The sequence below is a fragment of the Falco punctatus genome (assembly GCF_963210335.1).
Source record: "Falco punctatus genome assembly, chromosome: Z".
Taxonomy (NCBI): domain Eukaryota; kingdom Metazoa; phylum Chordata; class Aves; order Falconiformes; family Falconidae; genus Falco; species Falco punctatus.
Window position 1 is genome coordinate 77538913 of NC_137586.1, and position 21061 is coordinate 77559973.

General features: G+C 52.3%; 1 long non-coding RNA gene across 1 annotated transcript; it reads left to right on the top strand.

Annotated features, from left to right (window-relative positions):
* Positions 1–14876: 14876 nt before the first annotated feature.
* Positions 14877–19980, top strand: LOC308056652. Its single transcript, XR_013924904.1, has 3 exons — positions 14877–15134; positions 18329–18443; positions 19741–19980. It is a non-coding gene; the product is annotated as an uncharacterized lncRNA (long non-coding RNA).
* The last annotated feature ends 1081 nt before the right edge of the window (positions 19981–21061 follow it).

The following is a 21061-nucleotide window of genomic DNA, read 5'->3' on the forward strand; positions in this document are numbered from 1 at the left end:
GATGTTTATCACTGCGGTGTTGAGTGACACACCATCTCTCTCTACAGAAATTCCAGGCTTTAAGCAACAGCACACTCTGAATTGCTTCTAATTTCTGTACGTACAAAGTGCTTATGACCTTGGCAAGGCACAACTTGCCTTTTCATTCAGAAATACTTAAAAATAAGTAATTTTCTCAGTAACACTAAATCAGCTGTAATTAAAAAAATATCTATAATACTAAAAAAAAGGAGCTGAATTAAATCCTCAGTGTGAACATCGTCTCTCTAGAACAGATATAGCATGGCTTCTTATTTCCTTTTGACAATGCTTTATCACTTTAAAACAGCTTTCAGGGCCACCCTTTGCCTCAGCTCTGGGAAGGATTATTGTGCCTGAAAGCAGAGACAGCCAAAAGCCTCTGTGTTGCTCGAAGGTCAAAAAGCAGAACTGTATCTGACCACAGAAGAAAATGTTTCCTAGGTGTGACCACAGGTGGACCAACTGCTTCTCTGCAGGCTCTGCAACTCTCTTCAGGCATTCCGGAGGACTGCACACCCATCGTGTGCTGGGGCAAAGGAACCTGGCAGGGACCAAGGGGAGCAGGATGCATTTGTGAGGATGCTGGAGTGCCTTGCACAAACATCACACGCTAACATCAACAGGAGAATGAAAGCAACCTGAAGTCTTCAGTTTTGCTTACTTTTAGGAAACTCCACCTCTGAAGCCAGTTTGGGGAATTTTTGCTTCCAAGGGCCAAAACAAGCCAATGGAGGCAGGAAGGGCTGAGCTGGGCTCTGACTAGTGAAGGCTTTGCAGCAGGAGTGGGTGGAAGTCCCTGCTGCACAATGGCAGGTTGCCTCTCCGTGGGCACCTTCCCCAAAACCCTGGTTTGCTTCCTTCTCTTACCACTAATAAAGTCTCAGGCACAGGTCATTACCCAGACTAAATTAAAAAACAAAAAACAAAAAACAAAACACCAAACAAAAAACCCCACCTCTTATGCATACAGACAGCCTGTTGTGAGCCACACGGCAACAATGCAATGGGATTTCTCTAACACATCAGGCAGATTTTGCTAGTCTCAGCTATTTTCCTGATGCCCCACTGAGCTCTGCGCTTCCTTCAAGATACACAGCAGTGGAAAACAGAGGGAATGATCAAAGCAAGGGGCAAGCACAGATTCAGCATAGCTGGGAGCCAATGATACCTGAGGGGTGCTGCACCACAAGACACTGGGCTCTTCTTTGTCTGGCCACCCATCAGAATGGTCTGGGAGCAGTAACCTCAGGACATGGCTACAGTTTTCTCACTGTAGACAGGGCAGTGCATTAAAATCCTGCAAAAGCTCAAACTATCTGAGGACATGAGTATGTTATGAGGAAATCGGCATCTATACCCACTGAGTTTTCAAGGATGTTACTCAGCCTCCTCATTCCCTTTCAGAAAGAAGGAGTAGTCACTTCACAGGCAAATGTCCTGTTTTACATCCCAACAAAGCACCTGAAACAGCTGCAAGTGCCCCTCTGCATCACCACCTTCTGCTTGGATGCTTTAGCATCCAGGAGGTGGACTCTATTAAATCATTCTGCAGGTCATTCAGTAATTAAGGACCAACAACTCCCCCGACCCAATAAATGCAGTAAGGGAAATGGTATTTCATATCCAGTTATTTGATGCTGGGTTTTACTTCTACCTCTTTTTTAGAAATTTGGTCAGGCTGGCAACAAAAGCATGGTGGCATTACACTGCCAGCAGAGCCTGAGGCTGGGAGGCTTTCTAACACATCCTTGGCACTGCCTGGGATTCATGGATGTACCTGACAAGAGTGGAGCCTGCCTAAAAATTCAATAGGGGGGAGGAAAAAAATCCGCAACTGCTTTCTTGTTTCAAAAGCTTTTAAAGCAGTTTGCAAATTCCTTGCATATTCTGTAAGCACCTACTCATTGATGTCCCTGCCCCAGCAACAGTGACAGCAGTATTACCTGGACACCTGCCTGGGAAATGCACATCCCACAGCCACCATGCAGAGCAAACATCCAGCTCTGTCATCCAATGGGAGGTACTTCACAGCAGCTGCTGGGCTGCTGCTCCTTACCTGCCCTGGGCAGGGCTGCTTCTGCCGTCTGCCTGCACCCTCTTCTGCAGCAGGCACCACACTGCACTACCTCGGGTCTGGATTTGGCCTTTCCTCACACCGCAAAGGGACCCGACTGCAGAAAGGAGGTCCTTTGGAAACGTTTGAGTGAGCCAGCACTTGCTGAGATGCATGCAGCTGGTGGTGCGATGCCTAGTATTAGCCGGAAAGCAAGTCCTTGGTAAAACTGGGTCTGCTTTTAACAGGCTAGCACCAGTGGGATGAAGTTTGGAAGCAAGCATTATTCAAAGCCCAGACAGTCAGATCTGACACATGCAAACCTTTTTCCTACTAATTTGTATCCACTTTTTTTCCAGTTGAAAAGATAGGCACAGATTTGGGGGTACATCAATAGAATGCCCCAACACCAGATCAATTTACAAACACTGAAGGTGATCTTGCAAACGTTTCAGGTGTGCTCTGTGAGGATTTTCAAGTCTTCTCTACTTGGGTAACGTAAGTGAGAGTGCATTTGAAAGTAAGGATTATATTTAACTTCTATCTCCCCGCTCTGCAAATAACTCTTCTATGCTCCAAAGCAAAGGTTCAGAGGCCTGTGACACCTTGTTTCTCTGCAGAATGATGTCTGTGTTAACACCAGGGCAACACAGCTTCTCATAACAGAAAAAAAAAAAAATTACAATAATTCTCAGAAATGTACACTTTGTAACAGTATTATGTACAATTATTGCTGCCCTCAGAAATACACATAAATACAAAGATTTATTTGCACAGAAGTCAAAAGAAATACTAGTTTGATATATGTGTTGTTTATTTTTCTCACAACAATTTCCTTCCTCTCACTGTGCTCGGTTTAGTTTACCTATTATAACTCTTATGGTCCCAGTTCTTCTTTTACACCGTAACAGCCTGTCTGAATTCATGTCTGATGTGTATCACAGGAGTGAAAGGAAAAACTGTGAATGCAAAAAGCCTGCAAGATAATGTAGCGACAGAGGCTCACACACGCTCCCAACACACTGCTTAGCAGCAGCATTGTCACGCAGAAATTGCTTTGACATTTCTATAGAATTACCAAAGCAAGAGGAAATATACAGAATTCCAGCCCTCCAGCAGTCCAGTGCGATAAATGACTCCAAGCACCTCTCAGCTGCAATATTTTTCAATTAAACAAATACTCCGTCACCCAGTGAACATTATTACACTTAGGGAAACAGAAAGACAGGAAACCTACTCCACAAGCAAACACAGACCGGGAACAGAGGACAGGAAATCACTAACCGAAGAAGCCAGGCCAAGGGGGAGATGCCCGACCGAAGTGGTTCCCCACACCCCTGCACCAAAATCCATGTAGAGACACAAAAGGTTAATTTTTTAACGGGTGTGCCCAGCGCGGCCACATAAAAACACTGGCGTTTTCCCAGCGAGCAAACACAAGAAAGGTGAAGGGTTTTTTACATGTGTAAAACAAATGTGAGGATCATTTGTTCTGTTGAGCAAACATGGAGCTGGCTTCACACAAATTTTGAAACTACTGTGTGAAAAAAAATAGCAAAAGATTATGTTCACTGGAAGGAAGGATTGAGACTGGTGTTAGCACAGTGTCAGGAGGGTAGGCTCTGAGGGTCTCCAGCTGATTTCTTGTGTCACATGTAGTAAACTCCCTCAACCTCTCTGCATCTCAGTTTAGGGTTTTCTAAAACAGAGTAACAAAACTGTTCCTAGTGCTACAAAATAAATCTACAAAAACGTAGTGCCTAAATTAGACCAGTGCCCCGGGATTTAGTGTTCATAACTAATAGACTTAAGACTGTTGAATATGTATGCTATTATTACTAAAAAGACCTTGTTTCTTTAAAAAGGAGAAGTTTTAAACACCCTAAACCCGGGTTTGTTGAATTCCTTCAGATAATTCTTCAAAAAGACAGGATGAAACCAGTATGTCTTTTGCCTCACGTACCAGCCATGCTACTCAGCACTTAATAGCTGCTACACAGGAGAATAAGAACAAGTTGGGCTTGTGCCCTTTTTGGCTTACTTTTTTCACAGTCTTGTTTGTTTTCACCTAGTTCTTTAATTCCTAGTTCGTTTGACATATCCTGCAGGAGACTCAGAGAATATAAATGGTTTTAATTACCTCAAAGTTAATAAAACAAGGCTTCAAAACAGTGCCAGAGCATAAATTATGTCCTCCAACAAACCAGACTTTAGCTTGTGTGGCATCTGAAATGACCAGCTGATGAAAACCCATTTTTCAGGTGGTGTGTCCTATGCCTGTGTGAAACCTGCTCAAGTCAACCCATGAAAACACTTGACTCAAGGTGTGCCAGACAGGGAAAATTAAAGCAGAAAAGAGTTTCCAAGGGATTTTTTTTTTTACCTTTTGTTCTTTAGAAAAGTATAGTACAGAGTACAAGTTCTTCTCAAGGCCACACATGGTGAATTATGGCTGCAAACATATTGGTTAGAAAAAGGCCAATTTGCAGCCAGCTTGCCCAGGTGAGTTCACTGCAAACCATGAGACATGGGTAAGCCTTGACCTCTCCCTGCACCGGCTGCCACGAACCAGTCTCTTTCCACCCAAGTCTGCCTCCACAAAGACTCCAGCCGTCGCACCTGCTTTTTATCAGCCTTCTTTATTCTAGTATTTTCCCACAGTCTGCACCAAGATGCTCTGTCCTCCCACAACCTCAGTAGCTTTACCTTCCCTCTTCTCTAAAACTGTAATGTTCAAAAACAGCTTTCTGCTGTCAGTGAGGCTGATGAAAAGAGCAAACACATTTTTTTCCACATATTGAAGGGCACAAGACAGAGGCTGGTGGTGACATGCCATCCTCTGCATCAGCACTGGGTTGTGCCCCCACCACAGCGATGGGCATTTCAGGAAACTCTAGTTTCCCCCCTGCACCCAATCCAGACCGTCTGTCCCTTTATAACCCAGAAACGGCGACCATGCGTGGTTCTGGCCACCGGAACCATTCACCCCGTGGCTGCAGGGAGGGGGAGCAGGGGGTGATGCGCAGGGCGGTGCGTGGGGCGATGCGGACGGTGATGCGCAGGGCGGTGCGTGGGGCGATGGTGCCCGGAGCGATGCACAGGGCGGTGCCCGGGGTGGTGCTGCCGCCCTGCGGAGGTTTAGCGCCGCGCAGCAGCCGGAGCCCTCCTCCTCCCCCCTACGTCCCCCCCCCCCCCGGTCCCTCCCCCCCTCCCCCCCCCCCGCGCTGTCCAGCCGTTTTGGAGGAGAAGGCGGCGGGTGACGTTTTGTCGCAGGCTGAGGCGGAGGAGCAGGGGCTGTGGTACCCGGGTCACCGTGCGAGTGGCACTGACAGAGACCTAAGCGGCGGGACACGCATGTATTTGAAAAGAAGAAGCAGGGAAAAAGTCGTGCAGGCTTTGCCTCGGCTCTGGCTGCTCGGAGGGACACGGGGACAGGAGAGGGCGCTGCACCATCCTGAGCGAGAGGTTTCCTTCGCCGCCGTCCCGCAGCCCCGCCGTGCCCCGCAGCCCCGCCGCCCCGCAGCCCCGCCGAGCCCCGCAGCCCCGCAGCCCCGCCGTGCCCCGCAGCCCCGCAGCCCCGCAGCCCCGCCGAGCCCCGCAGCCCCGCCGTGCCCCGCCGTGCCCCGCCGCCCCGCAGCCCCACCGAGCCCCGCAGCCCCGCCGCCCCGCCGTGCTCCGCCGTGCCCCGCCGTGCCCCGCAGCCCCGCAGCCCCGCCGAGCCCCGCAGCCCCGCCGTGCCCCGCCGAGCTCCGCAGCCCCGCCGTGCCCCGCCGAGCCCCGCAGCCCCGCCGTGCCCCGCAGCCCCGCAGCCCCGCCGAGCCCCGCAGCCCCGCCGCCCCGCAGCCCCGCCGAGCCCCGCAGCCCCGCCGTGCCCCGCCGAGCCCCGCAGCCCCGCCGTGCCCCGCAGCCCCGCAGCTCCGCCGAGCTCCGCAGCCCCGCTGTGCCCCGCCGAGCCCCGCAGCCCCGCTGTGCCCCGCCGAGCCCCGCAGCCCCGCAGCCCCACCGAGCCCCGCAGCCCCACCGAGCCCCGCAGCCCCGCCGCCCCGCCGTGCCCCGCCGAGCTCCGCAGCCCCGCCGCTCCCACCGCTCCCGCCACCCCGCCGCCCCGCCGTGCCCCGCAGCCCCGCAGCCTCGCCGTGCCCCGCCGAGCCCCGCAGCCCCGCAGCCTCGCCATGCCCCGCCGAGCCCCGCAGCCCCGCAGCCCCGCAGCCCCACCGAGCCCCGCAGCCCCGCCGCCCCGCCGAGCCCCGCAGCCCCGCAGCTCCCACCGCTCCCGCCACCCCGCCGCCCCGCCTAGCCCCGCCGAGCCCCGCCGCCCCGTCCAGCGCACAGCCCCTGGCGGTTGCAGGCTCGGTTACCACCCCACCCCGCAGCGTCCCGTCCTCCATCACCTGCGCCAGGCTGTATCCACATTCATCTCTACCAGCAGGAGTTAAGCCAGCCATCCTGACCAGGTGATCGCTAATACTCATGATGAACAGGTATGAAGAATGGCACAAAGGGCAAGATGGTCAACAAGTGCGGTGAGAAGCCCGTGGCCTCCCTGAGGTCCCCATGCCCTTTTCCCTTGGTCACCCCTGCCACAGTGGCCTAACAGTACCACTGACCACACAAGAGGGCAAGCAGAAAGCCTGCCTAATCCTGGTAAAAACGCAGAAATTACTGGTTATTTCCCAAGTCCAGACAATTGCCACACTATATGTCTGGAAAAATAATTTTTTAAAAGCCTGGTTGTGATTATAGGAAGAGAGAGCGCATGAGAACATGGCTGGTCCACACTACCTGTGTGTAATCTGGCAGTAATGCTACATTCCCATCTGAAAGAAATGTTTTCACTGACATACACTACGAGGTACTCCTGCCGTATCACTGGGATGTCCAAAAGAGTGTTAATTTTCCTGCTTATTAAAGCACAGGGAGGGAAGCTTCAAAGCACAGAGCCTGGCTGGCTTTCTAAATGCTTCACTGAACTAGACAGGACTTCTCAGGTGCTTGACACCCATCTACTGCCAATCACAAGCCGCATCTCACTCAAAATCCTGGGAAGCACAACCTTTTATTCTGAAAATAAAATGATTCAGCATAACAAGGAGTTGCATCTTCTCCTAAGCTCATAAACCAATCCTGATGACTGCACATCACCCTTAAAGAATTCCTACCTTCAAGGCCTGTTTTCAGCTGGCATCCCAAGCATTCTCTCCTCCATGGTGCAAAGCCAAAATTATGGGAAACAATTGCAAAACCATGGCAGTGTTACTGTTTTTTCAACAGGATTTTCATTGAACCCTAATCAACTGCTACAAGTAGCTTCAGTTGTGCATGTGGCTGGATCATGTGTTGGAGTTGGATGAGTTTTGCTGACTTCAAAAAACCTAAATTTGCTCTCAGCTATTTCTCCACCATTTTTGCCCAGCTCTGGACTGCGACTCTGCTTTTGCTGGGAAGAAAACGAAAGAAAACAATAGTTTACTCTTATCATGAGTTCTGTGCCTTCCCATGGGCAGACAGGGCTTAGAAAGCTACGCTCTCAGATCAGATTTTTCAAGGTATTAGGGCCTTGCATTTCTTCACAGTGCAAGTTGGAGCCACCTGGACACATTTTTTGGGAGCAACCCGAGATCTAGACTGGAGTCACACCAGGTCAGCACCGCAGGATTCACAAGGTACCTTATGGACCTTGCAGCCTGCCATTAGACAGTCACTGGACCCCATTTCTATTCCTGTTTCGAGGCTGTTTACGTGGAAGTAAGTGTGGCTGTCTGTCTAGTTGTACTGGAGGACTAGCATGGCTTGAGATGGTGTTTGGTAATGGATGGGCAAGTGTACATGCATGCATGCTTTCCAAGTCAGGCATTACTCAAAGTTTAAAAATGCTTGATGTACAGAAAGCACTACCAGCTAGACTCGGCATCATCTCTAACGAAGCCACACACAGAGCAAAAAGAAATCCCTGGAATGTTCAACAATATTCAAGAAAACTCTCTTGTTTTTCTGAGTTAGGGCAAATAAAGCATACAATTCAGGTTCTGATGACTTGCCTTCATTTTTATTTTCCTTATATTAACAGCATGTAAGACAACATTTATTTTTACTCACAGTTTTCTTTGTGTCGTGTAAGGCTCTGGCTGCTAACCCTCACACTTGGCTTCAAAAGAGCCAAAATATCATCCATTTCATTGAAATGATCATTCAAAGAAGTTAAAGATTAAGCATTTGTGTAAACACAGATGTTGGAGGAGGCTTTTACAAAACCTGACAGAAGTATTTAGCTGTTAGGTTTCCAGAGTTAGTTTCACGTGTCTAAATTTAGCATGCACATATGCAATTCAGATGTTCCACATCTGCAGAAAACTTGGGCATACTTCATTTACAAATGGTTGGCAAAAAGGCTTGCCTGATTCAGGAGGAAAAGTTCATTCAAGTTCAACGTCTGTGGGTTTGTTCTTCCAAGCCATTTATTTTGTACATACATTCCTGGCTCTCAGGAGTTTAGCCAGCCTAGCATGCTTAAGGCAGTGCAACCCCCAGAGCAGTTTAAAAGCGTGTGTGTCGTAAAGTCACAGGTAACAGGGCTGTACAAGGCCATCCGCCTCTTGCTGCCAGGGCTGTTACAGCCAGGCACGGGCCCTGTCTTTATTGTGCTGTTTCGCACCCATTTCAGTGCTCTTGGGAGCTTGTCTCATCTTCCCTCAGTTGTCAGTGGGGTTTTCTTACACCAAATAAGCCAAATCTTTCACGGTTTCACTCTATTTCTGGTGACTGGGATCATTCCTTCTGCCAGTCTCAGCACTTCAGCTGACACTGCCTCCCCCTGAAATACAGTCTTTAAAACTGGGAAAAGTAGAGGAATCGAGACTTTACCATCCCTTCAGGAAAAAAAAAATCAAATTAACATTTTGATGAAATTTCTAGGGCTGAAATCAGTAAACGTAAAGAATGTATTTGAAACCAGCCTGCTGAGCTGTTTCACCAGTGAGATGCCGGGGTTGCCAAGGGTGGGTTTTGAAATGGTCCTGCAGGGCTGAGAGTGTTCACCAGGATGGGGGTGCAGATTCAATCCTCTCTCTTAAATCTGCATCCTTTGGGCTTTTGGGAAAGTATTTAACCATTGTGCTACAGGCAATCCTTGGGTTGCAAAGATGCTTCTTCACTAAGGACTCCAATAACATCACGCACACTTTTCATGCTTGTATAAGATCAAACCCTGTACACATAGATACTAAACACTGCCGATGTTTTTATACGCATTTTAGCACAGAGATAGCACTATACTTCTTGTTCCCTTTTTCCTTAAATCAATGATGCATTTTAAGTCATTCTCGTAGCAGTGGTTTCCCCTGGGGGTGTACACCTTCCCACTGTTGCAAGAGGTCTAGCATGCCCGGGAAATATCTAAAAGTAGTATCGGCAGCCCTGGTAGGATTTCACAAAAGGTCAGTTCCTTCGTGGCAATTACAGCCAGGAAAAGTAACTAATGTAGAGTTGGGGCATCACTGGAGAGGTGAGGGATGAGCCTTGCGCAACCCCATCGCTTAGAGACCCTTGAGATGCATACAGATAAAGCCTGTGCTTGTCATAGATCGAGTAACTCTAGGGCACCAGTTACCAAATACTTGGCCCTGCAAGCCCAGTGGGATGGCTTACCCCCATGGTAATGCCACTGGAGCATTTTAAACCAAAAGCCCTATTTCTTTCTCAGTTACAGTGTGCAGCCGTCCCATGGAGCACGCAGGAAGCTGCACCCTTGCAGACTCGCACCACACATTTAGAGTGTCACAGCCATTGCCTCATGTAGGGGGAGCTCACCTGCACCCTGACCTTCTCCACTGTGCCTGCAGGCTCTAGATGTAAGTATCTGGTGAGCAGCATCCCAGACTCCCTCCCTTCTGCAGGGTAGGTGCCAGATCATTGCCTACTAATAGCCCAGTCAGGGCTCCCCACCTCCATGCCCAGCTGATGCTCTCTGCCTGTCATCACAGCAGGCATAGGTCGGCAGACTATTTGGTCAGGGGTGGATGGGTGGAGGGGGAGGGCTGTTTAACCCTGATGATGCCTGACCTGACCACTGGCCCATCTTGCATGAGCAGCTGTGAGTAAAGCCTTCTGAGGCTCTCCACAGACAGCAGGCTGCCAGCCTGCCCTCTGAAAACACACCCTGCAATTTCAATATGCGTGCGGGCTCCAACACTGCAGCAAGAACAAATTCACCACTGGAGTATAATTCTTATTTTCCCATCTTAAGTCATAGCAGCATTTATACGTGGATTTAAACGTATTTAAACGTATCTAACGTGGTTAGAGCTCCAGTGAACTCCATGCCAAGAGCTGGTTCTACAGACCATGCCATGTTGCTCACTGAGACTTAGTAGCATCCCTCTTCTTCGACTAATTTTCACCAGACATTGTCAAGTGTCCAGCAGGATCCATGTGCTTTTATTATGTAAGAAAGTTAAGCAAACAATGCAATACTAATAAATTCAGTATGGAACCCAGACAAAAAAAAAAGCCTGCAAATCTAAGTATCTCTACCAGCTCCCACTCCCATCCTGCTCCTTTCCACCTCTCCAAGAAAAGGGGTTCTAGAATTTCTCTGCCCATACACCTACACCAGGGGATGCAGACAGGGGCTGTGCCCCAAAGGCACTGGCAGCAATGGGCAGCACAGAACATCTGGGCAGCCCAGCCAAGCTTTCAGCTTTTGCTGGCTTTTCTTTCAGGATGTTTTAAAAGGGTGATTAAAAACAAAAGCTGACAACTGTTTTACTCCAGGAAAAGAAATGCTTCTACCCAAAACTGGACAAATTACAGGAAATAAGGGACAAGAAGAAATGGCCCCAAGTTGCATCAGGGCAGGTTTAGATTGGACATTAGGAACAATTTCTTCCCCAAAAGGGTGGTCAGGCATTGGAACAGGCTGCCCAGGGAGTCACCATCCTTGGAGGTGTTTAAAAAACACCTTGGTGACATGGCTTAGTGATGGGCTTGGCAGCGCTGTGTTAACCATTGGACTCTATGATCTCAAAGGTCTTTTCCAAGCCAAATGAGTCTATGGTTCTATGGGATAATCCTTCAACGTTCTTATCATTGCATGCAGGATTACTTAGTGAACTTCACCCACTGTGCTTTCACCAAAGCAGTCACCTTTTAAATCTGTTAATTTGACGTACTCAGACTGCAAAGGCACCCTCGGGCAGTGCACAATCTTTGCTGTGGTTTCTTGGTGGGAACTTGGGTACTTCAACTAGATGACACCTATTCTGCAGGTCAACACACCCCAGCTGAAACAGACTAGCAGAGAAATTTACCTGGGAAAAGTATCTGGTGACTGGACTCTTCTATTTCCTAGAAACCAGAGGACGCAAAGTAATACTGAAAGTTGAAAGTGAGGAGAAGTTACACTGCCCAGGACTTTCCGTGGTGCAGCAAGCTCTTGGCCGGACCCGGCAAGCAGCTGCAGGCTGGTGATGCACAAAGAGCTGACTAACCCCACCACTGAAATTTTAATTTCTGAGGACTGAAAAGGAGTGGATTAAGCCCAAAATGCACACTTTATTGTGCCTAATGGAGCCAGTTTCCTTCTGTAATGCTAATGCTGCAGAAAACAGAATTTGGAAAGCCCTGCCTGGGGTAGGGCAGAGCCATTGCCTGCCTGTCATATGCAGTGCCAATTAACTGAAACAAAAAGTTAGCGCGGGGTCTTGTGCTGGTTTTCCCCTTCCAGACTGATGGCAATAACAAGCTGAATGTCTTTATTCACCTTCTGTGTTAATCCTTGTTATTTTAAATAGCTAAAATATGAGTGGGTAGTGCAGCTTTGGCAAGTGGCCCAAGACACTTGCGGAGATTTCTCACCTGTGCAGCCCAGTCCTGGCCTCCCAGCAGGAGGGAGATGTGGACACAGCAGAGTGATGCCAGCAGAGGGCCACGAAGACTATGAAGGGATGGGAGCATCTGTTATGTGAGGGGAGAATAAGTGAGCTGGGGGCTCCACCTAGAAAAGAGGATGCTTGGTGGGTAGGTTTTGCCCCTGTGCATGAGCACCTGGTGGAGGAATGAAGATGGCAGAGCCAAGGGCTTCCCAGTGGTGCCTGGGGCCAGGACCAGAGGAAATGGGCAGAAATGGAATCGCAGGAGGCTCTGTCTAAACATAAGGAAAAAAACATCACATTCACATCCCAGGTGCCCACCAGGCGCACTGCCCAGCTGCTGGGGGGAGCACCCCATGCCCAAGCCCCCTGAGGCTCAGCCGGAGCTGCCGGAGCACCCCCAGACCCTTTCTCCGCACCAGCTGCCAATAAACACCTTGTACGATTCTTCCCACGGCCCCTGCGGCTGCAGCCCTCTGGGAAGCGTTGGTCACCCAGTGACGCCTTCCCCAGCCCCGACCCGCCGTGCCACCTCTGAGCTCTGCCAGGTGCTGCGGGGGGCTGGGGCCGTCCCTGCGGGGCTCGGGGAGCTGCAGAGCCCCACAGCTGAGCGTCCGTGGGACCAGGCAGAGGTGCTGAGAACTGCAAGCAGCATCCCGGCAGCACAAGGGTTTGCCCGGCAGTGGGGGGATTTGGGAGGGAGGGAGGGGGCGGCCAGCTTTGTCAGTGCAGCAGCACAGGGAAAGCAAAACCGCGTTTCCCAGCAGGAGGGAACTGGTTGGATTAGTGGGAAGGGAAAGTGGAAGCCCATGTCTAGGCTGAAGAGGAGCGGCGTGAGGTTTGCCAGCGAGAGAGGTCAGTTAGGGAGAGGAGAAGGCAATTCCCAGCACTGGAGGGATGGAAGAGGGCATGACTGTTTACTTTTGGGTTTTATTTTTAAATTTCCGTCTGCACTTTTCCCCTTCTGGCACCATTTGCTGTACTGTTGCAGGGTCTGAACCTGCCATTGCAGAGAGAGGAATTCAGTCAATGCCCAATGGGGGAAGTGAAAGAAAGGGCTAGACATGTGGAAAGGAAGCTTCCTAGCAGGAAAACACCCATTGGTCAGGGCTGTGGGGCAGGAGGAGGTCAAAAGGCCAGAGAAAGGGCTACATGGAGAAGGGCTTGGCCAGAAATGTGCATGTCCTGTGCCAAGGGACTCTGACAACAGCGGTGGCTACCAGGTGGCCGGCAGCACATCCCACCCAGCAGCACATCCCACTCGGTAGCATATCCACCCAGCAAAGCATCCCGCCCAGCAGCGCATCCCACCCAGCAGCATATCCCACCCATCAGTGCATCCCACCCATCAGCACATCCCACCCAGCAGCACATCCCACCCAGCAAAGCATCCCACCCAGCAGCACATCCCAGCCAGCAGCATATCCCACCCATCAGCACATCCCACCCAGCAGCGCATCCCACCCAGCAGCACATCCCACCCAGCAGCACATCCCACCCAGCAGCACATCCCACCCGGCAGCACATCCCACCAGCAGCCCCACGTGCCTGGGGGGTGCTCTGGAGGACGGTGGGACTCCTCGGCACTTGCAGAACCTGCCGTGGGCACAGGCACGGCCAGTACCCGCCGCAGGTCTCGGCGCTCGGGGCTGCTCGCTCGCTGCTCTGGGATTGTGTGTTTGGAGCACACCCTGCGCTCTCCTGGAGCGAGGATTTTTCCTCCTGCAGCTCTCTCAGGTGCACGTGTCCCCCCACCCTGCCTTCCTAGCAGCAGATCTTCAGGCAGACGGGGCGCTGGGGGTGAGAAGAGGAGCGTGCAAGTCGCGGTCCCCCCGGTGCAAAGCCTGCTCGCCGCACAAGCCCCCTGCCCCCCCTTTGCCTCCAGCGCCCCAGCCCCGCTGATCAGCTCTGCCAGGGCCCTCACGTGTTCCTCGCGAGACTCTCTGTTGGGGTACATTAACCCAAATTAGTTCAAAAGAATGTGGAGCAGGGCTGAGCGGTTTAGCAAAAGCTGAGCAAATATTAGAGTGCACCTGCCCAGCGGTGCACGATGTGCTGCGCAGGGCTCTACCACCCCTGTCCTCAAGCAGTGCTGTGACCAAGCCCTGCAGGGCTGGCTACCCATCTGTGTCTTGTACAGCTGTAAACCTATAAAGGACCACAGTCTTAAGGTTTTTCCCTCTGCCACGTTGACAAAATTGTACTTCGTTGCCTCATACAATATGTGTGTTGGATCTTCTTGATTCCATTAATGTTTTCCCTAAACAGATTTTCAGCAGAGGTCTGATAAAGTGACAGGTCTGGACTTGTTTTCAGTAGCAGAACTGGTTCTTTGAACGCTTTTAGTTCCTTGTTCATGTCTGGGGTAAAACACAGACCGTTTGGGAACCGAAGCAGGGCTGACAAGCCCTGTAGGCACTTTTGGAGCCTGTAGGCAGGGAATCCCACCCATTACAGAAGGTCTGCAGGTAGCAATACGTACACACAAACCAGTATTTTTTCCCCCTCACTTCTCGGATGGGAAAACTGTACGGTGAAAGGATGGATGCAGGTTTCCTGATGTCTGTGCTGTCCTCCCCAAGCGGGTTTAGCATCCTGCAGCAGGTGAGGTGAGCGGCAGAGCAGGCATAACCAAACCTGCGTGAGGGGGGAGAGGCAGCGGCAGGAATTCAGCCTCAACCAGAGCATCAGGTCACGAGCAGCTCCCGCAGCCCTTGTACCACAGCGTGTGCATTGAAATAACACCCAACAGCTGCGTGTCCTCCGGCTGTTCTACTGTTCAGCAGTTGGGATTTTCTGTGAAAACGGGCAGAAAGTGGAAGTATTGCTGCTTTAAAAAGCTGGGATGGGTGAAGAGATTACATCGTCCTGGGGAGGAGTTTCCAGGGAGGAAGGCACTGTGCAGCTCATAAACGGCTTGGACTGGGATTGCCGCTGTCCCATGTGCCTGTGACCTCACTGGGGAGGGGCAGCACTCCTGCTCGTCTTGAAACAACGCCATGGATAGGTTTGTGAACAGCAGACTCAAGGATAACAGTGTGACTCTGTTCACCAAGGCAGGCTGCCCTTACTGCAGAAATGCCATTGAGATGTTGAAGAAGTACAACATCGCTCCTGGAGGCCTGCAAGAGTTCGATATCACTGGGTTGACAGATGTCCAGGACTACTTGCAGAAAATAACGGGACAAAGAAACGTAAGTTCTCGCAGTTGTGTTTCAGGATGTGCCGATCCGTTGTCCCAGCTGCCCCATAACCTGGTCAGCCGCTGCAGCGGCCAAAGCGAGGTCTCTTTCCCTGCTACTTTCTGTGCCAGGTCTCTGGGAGAAGCACACCCCTTTCTCATTTGTAAAAACTCTCCTTGTTTTGGTGACTCCGCTTTTCCCATGGCCGCAGCCACCACAGGGACCTGGCTGCGCCCTGAGGCATGCAGGCTGCTTCCCATCGTGGGGACGTGGGGAACAGAGCTTGGCTCACTGCCAGCTGCTCCTGGGGCTGCAGCACTTCCCGGGACACGGTACATCTCCTCCCAGCCCCTCTGGGGTTGTAGTGCATGGCAGCATGGGAGAAGCCCGATGCTAAGGCTTGCCTGTGGTCCTGGAGGTGAAAGAAGGGCTGGTGGAGAGGGGTACTTGCGTGTTGCCAGGTGTCTGCTCTGAGGGTCCTTCAAAGATCTTGCTGTGACGCTGCCTGAGGCAGCATGGATTTGCAGAGGACCATGAACACAGAGCTGTGAGTTGCCTGAATTTGGACTTTGCCCTCTGGCACGAGGCAGAAAAAGCATTTCAAACTGCATCCTGGCAGCCAGCTGTAAAGCAGGTGCCACACTTACAAAATCTAGCAGCTGTTCCTTTTGAATCTTAATGAAATAATTTGGTCTGTCTTGGGGAGGGAGGTTTTGTGCCTGACCTTCAGGAGGTAACTTCTTTGGCAGGCAGCTCACCCTTCAGCCCTCCTTACAGGTAAGGAATGTGCTTTTTGTTTTCCCTCCCCGCTCTACCTTCATGATACCAAAGTCCAGCTCCAGCAGGTTCCCTGCAGGGAAGCGGAGGGCAGGCGCAGAGGACCCGCTCTTCTTGCCACCCGGGTTTCGGGGGCATTTCTCCTGTGCTGGCTGCACGCTCAGATGTGTTGCTCGACTCGGCCCAGGGAAAATCCAGGCAGTTGCTTCTGCTTTCAGCACAGCAGGGGGCTGCTGCCTGGCCCTGATAGACGGTGTCCCTGTGCTTGGCCCGTGCAGGTGGTGGCAAAGTGATGCTGCCGCATGCATCTTCTCTAAAGCCCTTGCTCTGAGCGCCAAGCACTTGCCTGGCTGGTGTCTGACCCTGCTGGCTCCATTTCAGCCTCCGAGGGTGGCAGCGAGGACCTTATTCCCCTCTGTGTGGGAACACGGGGAGGGCAGCACCTGGCATGATGGATCCATCCCCGCTGCGAAGAGACAGCCCAGAACAGATGCTGCACGGCCAGAGGGGAGGCAACGAGGAGCCTTTGCTGGTCCACCATGGGCCAGGCCCTCTGAAGGGGGCTGCACCCAGCCCCACAGCCCAGTTGTGGCTGGTGCAGGGGAGGTGAGCAAGGTCATGACGGCTTCTGGCGTGGTGACTACAGGATCACCAGATGGTCTGGGTTCCCGCGGCTGACCAGCTTGACCCCCTGCACTGAGCAGGGGCACCTGAGCAAGGTCAGGTTGCTTAGACACCCATCCAGCCTGAACTCGGTGATCCCATTCACATCCCAGGCTGCTCCTCACACACCCCACGTGCCACCAGAGAGAGGGGGAGGGTAACGCAAGTGCTGCTGGTGTGCCCTGGGCTGCCATCGCCAGCCCGCCCGCGGGCAGGGTACGTGTCGTGCCAGTGACAGGAGCTCCTGACGGGCACTGCTGCGCGCTCGCAGGGCTCCAGGGAGGGCAGTGGGCAGCTCCTGGGGCAGGGGTCCCTACTCAGGTCTGGCTGCCGTGCTCCCAAAGCCCGACCTGACCGTGGCTGCGCAGGAGCAGGGCAGAGGGCTGGCCCAGCTGCCGTCTTCACGCTGCTCGCTTTTCCCCTTAGTGTTTTAGGCCTGTTCTTCCCACGGCCTCAGCCTTAACTCCTCGAGCTGAAACCATCTCAGTAATTTCACTTCTGCCTCTGCTGCATTCATTTTATCTTCCCTGGGTTTAGCTTGGGCTGCTTGTTCCCAGCTCGACAGTGATTCTCACTTCCCCCTGCGGAGAGTGGCACAGGCCTGCCTTGAGGAAGCCTCAGATGCTGAGGGTCAGAAGTTGCTCCTGGTCTTTGGGAGAGGGGTTTTCTCCTGTGTTTTGGCGTTTTTTAAATGGCTCTCAGCACTGATTGCCGCTTATCTTGCACCCAGGCGATGATGTGAGATGGGCAGGAAAAGGGACCATCGTAGGCAGGAAAACACAGGTCAGTCAGGGCTGTGGAGCAGGAGGGAGACAGAAGGCCAGAGAAGGGGCTACGTGGAGAAAAGCTTGTGCTGGAAAGGCACATGTGCTGTGCCCACTGACTTTGACAGCAATGGTGGACATCAGACAGCCAGCAGCAAATCTACCCAGCAGCACATCCCACTCAGTAGTGCATCCCACCCAGCAGCACATCCCACCCAGCAGCACATCCCACCCAGCAGCGCATCCCACCCAGCAGTGCATCCCACCCAGCAGCACGTCCCACCCAGCAAAGCATCCCACCCAGCAGCGCGTCCCACCCAGCAGCGCATCCCACCCAGCAGCACATCCCACCCAGCAGCACATCCCACCCAGCAGCGCATCCCACCCAGCAGCGCATCCCACCCAGCAGCACGTCCCACCCAGCAAAGCATCCCACCGAGCAGCGCGTCCCACCCAGCAGCGCATCCCACCCAGCAGCACATCCCACCCGGCAGCGCATCCCACCCAGCAGCACATCCCACCCAGCAGCGCGTCCCACCCAGCAGCACATCCCACCCGGCAGCACATCCCACCCAGCAGCGCATCCCACCCGGCAGCACATCCCACCAGCAGCCCCACGTGCCTGGGGGATGCTCTGGAGGACGGTGGGACTCCTCGGCACTTGCAGAACCTGCCGTGGGCACAGGCACAGCCAGTACCCGCCGCAGGTCTCGGCGCTCGGGGCTGCTCGCTCGCTGCTCTGGGATTGTGTGTTTGGAGCACACCCTGCGCTCTCCTGGAGCGAGGATTTTTCCTCCTGCAGCTCTCTCAGGTGCACGTGTCCCCCCACCCTGCCTTCCTAGCAGCAGATCTTCAGGCAGACGGGGCGCTGGGGGTGAGAAGAGGAGCGTGCAAGTCGCGGTCCCCCCGGTGCAAAGCCTGCTCGCCGCACAAGCCCCCTGCCCCCCCTTTGCCTCCAGCGCCCCAGCCCCGCTGATCAGCCCGCGGCTTGTTCTCTGCCAGGGCCCTCACGTGTTCCTCGGGAGACACTGCCTCGGAGGGCTGAGCGACCTGCAGAACATGGAGTGCCAGCTCCCCACCGCGCTGCAGCAGATGGGCATCCTGATGTAGCTGGAGGGTAAGTCCGGGGAGGTCTCTGGCCAGCAGCAATGATTTTTCACTCCTATAGAGAACCTGGAGTATTTCTAAGAGTGAAGCATGACTCGACGGAGGGGTGTTGTGTGCCATTAGGAGTAATTTGCAAACTTGTCATGAAAAAATTCATTGTGAAGCCATTCCGGCCGTTGACTAATGGCTCAAGCGAGCCCAGACAGACACACGTGACCTTGGCTCTGTGAGCTCCTGCCGGTGAGGGGAGGAGTCCTCGCACCATCTGCACCACACGATATCCAGAAGTGCCGGTGTCTCGTCACAGGTCTGCTCCTTTCACGTGTTTGACAGGCATTGCGCAGCATGAGGACCCCTAAGAGTTTAATCTGAAATCTCTCCTCGCCCTGTACCAGAAAGCCCCAGGATTGAGCTTGCCAGGCCCAAAGCAGAGGTCTGCCCTCTTGCCTGGCAGAAGAAGGGCAACAAGCCTCGGGCACATCGTGGCACCACCATAGTGAGCCCTGCAGAAAGGAGGTGGACGGTGGGTCCTAATACAGCCAGTGGTTTAGGGACACTCAGCTGTTTGTGATGCGTGCCATCGCTGTGCTTGTGCGGGGCACGGGTGGGAGTGGGCTGCCAGTGAGCTTTTAGGAACACGGCAAAGGAAACGGCTCGTGCTCAGGGTGACAGCCAAGTACCTGTAAATGCGCAGGCTGCGTTACTCCCTGTGCAAGAAGAGAATTCCCGGCTGCTCCTCTACAGCACGCAGAGAGAGACAGATACACACTGGGGTCCCTTGCTTTCACTCACCAAATGTGCCTTCAGCAGCCCACTGTAGCACGGAGAATATTGCTGTAAGCTTATATTCCACTTCCTCAGAAGCTCAGGTGCAGCTAAGCGTACACACAGACACGGGTGTGTTCGTGGCTGTGAGCACGCAGAGGGAACCGCTGTGGGTGCTACGCAGTAAGGAACTTGGAACTGAGAGAGCAGCTCGAGTCAAACACACAAGCACTCAGGTGCCTCAATATGTTTTCCACACTGCATCAAACTTACCAGTTTGGTAAGACGATGTTAGCAAAGATGGCTGGACTTACAGGGTGTGTAATATATGTAGTGTGTGTGTACATGAACAAAACCTGCGTGCATGTGTACAGGCACACATGGCTATCTGCATGCAGGTGGAACATAGAAGTATGGATACCGATGGTAAAGCACCATTTAAAAGGTCTCCCAAGCCTCTTCTGGAATGGTATGGTATTAATTGAATAGTTCCTATGAGCACTGGTCTCTCTACTCTTCACGTCTGCTGTTCTTGCTTCCAGGAGAAAGAGAGCCACGAGCTGTGGCCTCCTCATGTCAACACGCACGCCTCTCGCTGCAAATTCTTGCCAACTTCCTTCTGCGGGACCAAATGCACCTCTCTGGTGAACGCAGCTCCATTTCCTTTCATCAGTCAGTGCTTCAGCACGTTAAAATCCCTTCAACCTTTCTGTAGCTCTGGAACATAGTCGAGAACATGATCCGATTCAGCCCAATAAAATAGGCTTGCTCTAAGCGACTGCGCTCACTGTTGTGTTTCTTTTTCGTACAGCCCCATTCATGCACTCATCCTGAATGTCTCTTTTCTCCCCATGGTCTTTTTCCTCACTGTCTCTCCCAAGTGACCATCTGAAAGTTCTTGATGTTTTCCATGTCCTGTAACTAACGTCATTCCGATGGTCTGAGTCTGTGGCACGCACAGACTGCTGTAACGCCAGTCTGCCGCAGTGCAGCTCCCGCAGCCCGTGCACGCGTCCGCTGCTCTCATGACCCACAAGCTTTTGGCTGATGTCTCATGGCCAGGTCATGATGCTTTGCCCTGGCAGCACTTTTTCAGTAAAGATTTCATTACAAGGCAGCTGCTGCCAGGAAACAATACAGGTTTTTCATTTTCCCCTGTAATCACGCTGAGGGAAGAGCTGTTGGGGACAGAAAATGCTGGAGCCAAGCAGCCAGCTGAAGAGGTTGCTGGCTGCAGAACCCCTCCGAGGCAGCACAGGCAGGGTTCAGGCCTGAAGTAAATAGTGCTGTGTCAGGAAATGGATTTACGGGAAAGGCACAGCACAGCTGCTCCCAAGGCAAACGGGGTGAAGAGCTGCTCTAAATACTTGACAGTAAAATAACACTAAAAACGTTTAAAGACTGTGTCAACTGGATGAGAAAGCAAAAAAACCCAAGGATAACCACTACCACACACACCCACACACACACACACAGTATTATTCTTACTTCTAGTTCTCTCAAACTTTATTTCCCCCCATTTTTTTTAACAGAAAAATATTCTTTCCCTTTCTTTCTTGGGTTTCTGTTTTTCTGGTTGTTGGTTTTTTTTTTTTATTTTGGTGGTTCTTTTTTTTTTAAGTTCAATTACAACCTGATTCCACAGGTTGTTGTTTTTTTAAAGCCTGAAACTTCTTTGATTTTTACTAAACCATTTAACATGTAGGATTTGCTGGGCAGACAAAGCCTAAGGGGAAGAGCCCAGCCCAGCTTTGGGGTTACCATGCCGGCACAGCCCCTTGACACCCCATCTTTGACAAAACCACCCTCGAGCAGGGTCCCCCTCTCCCACAGTACAGCTGGGGTGAGCAGCACCAGCTGCCC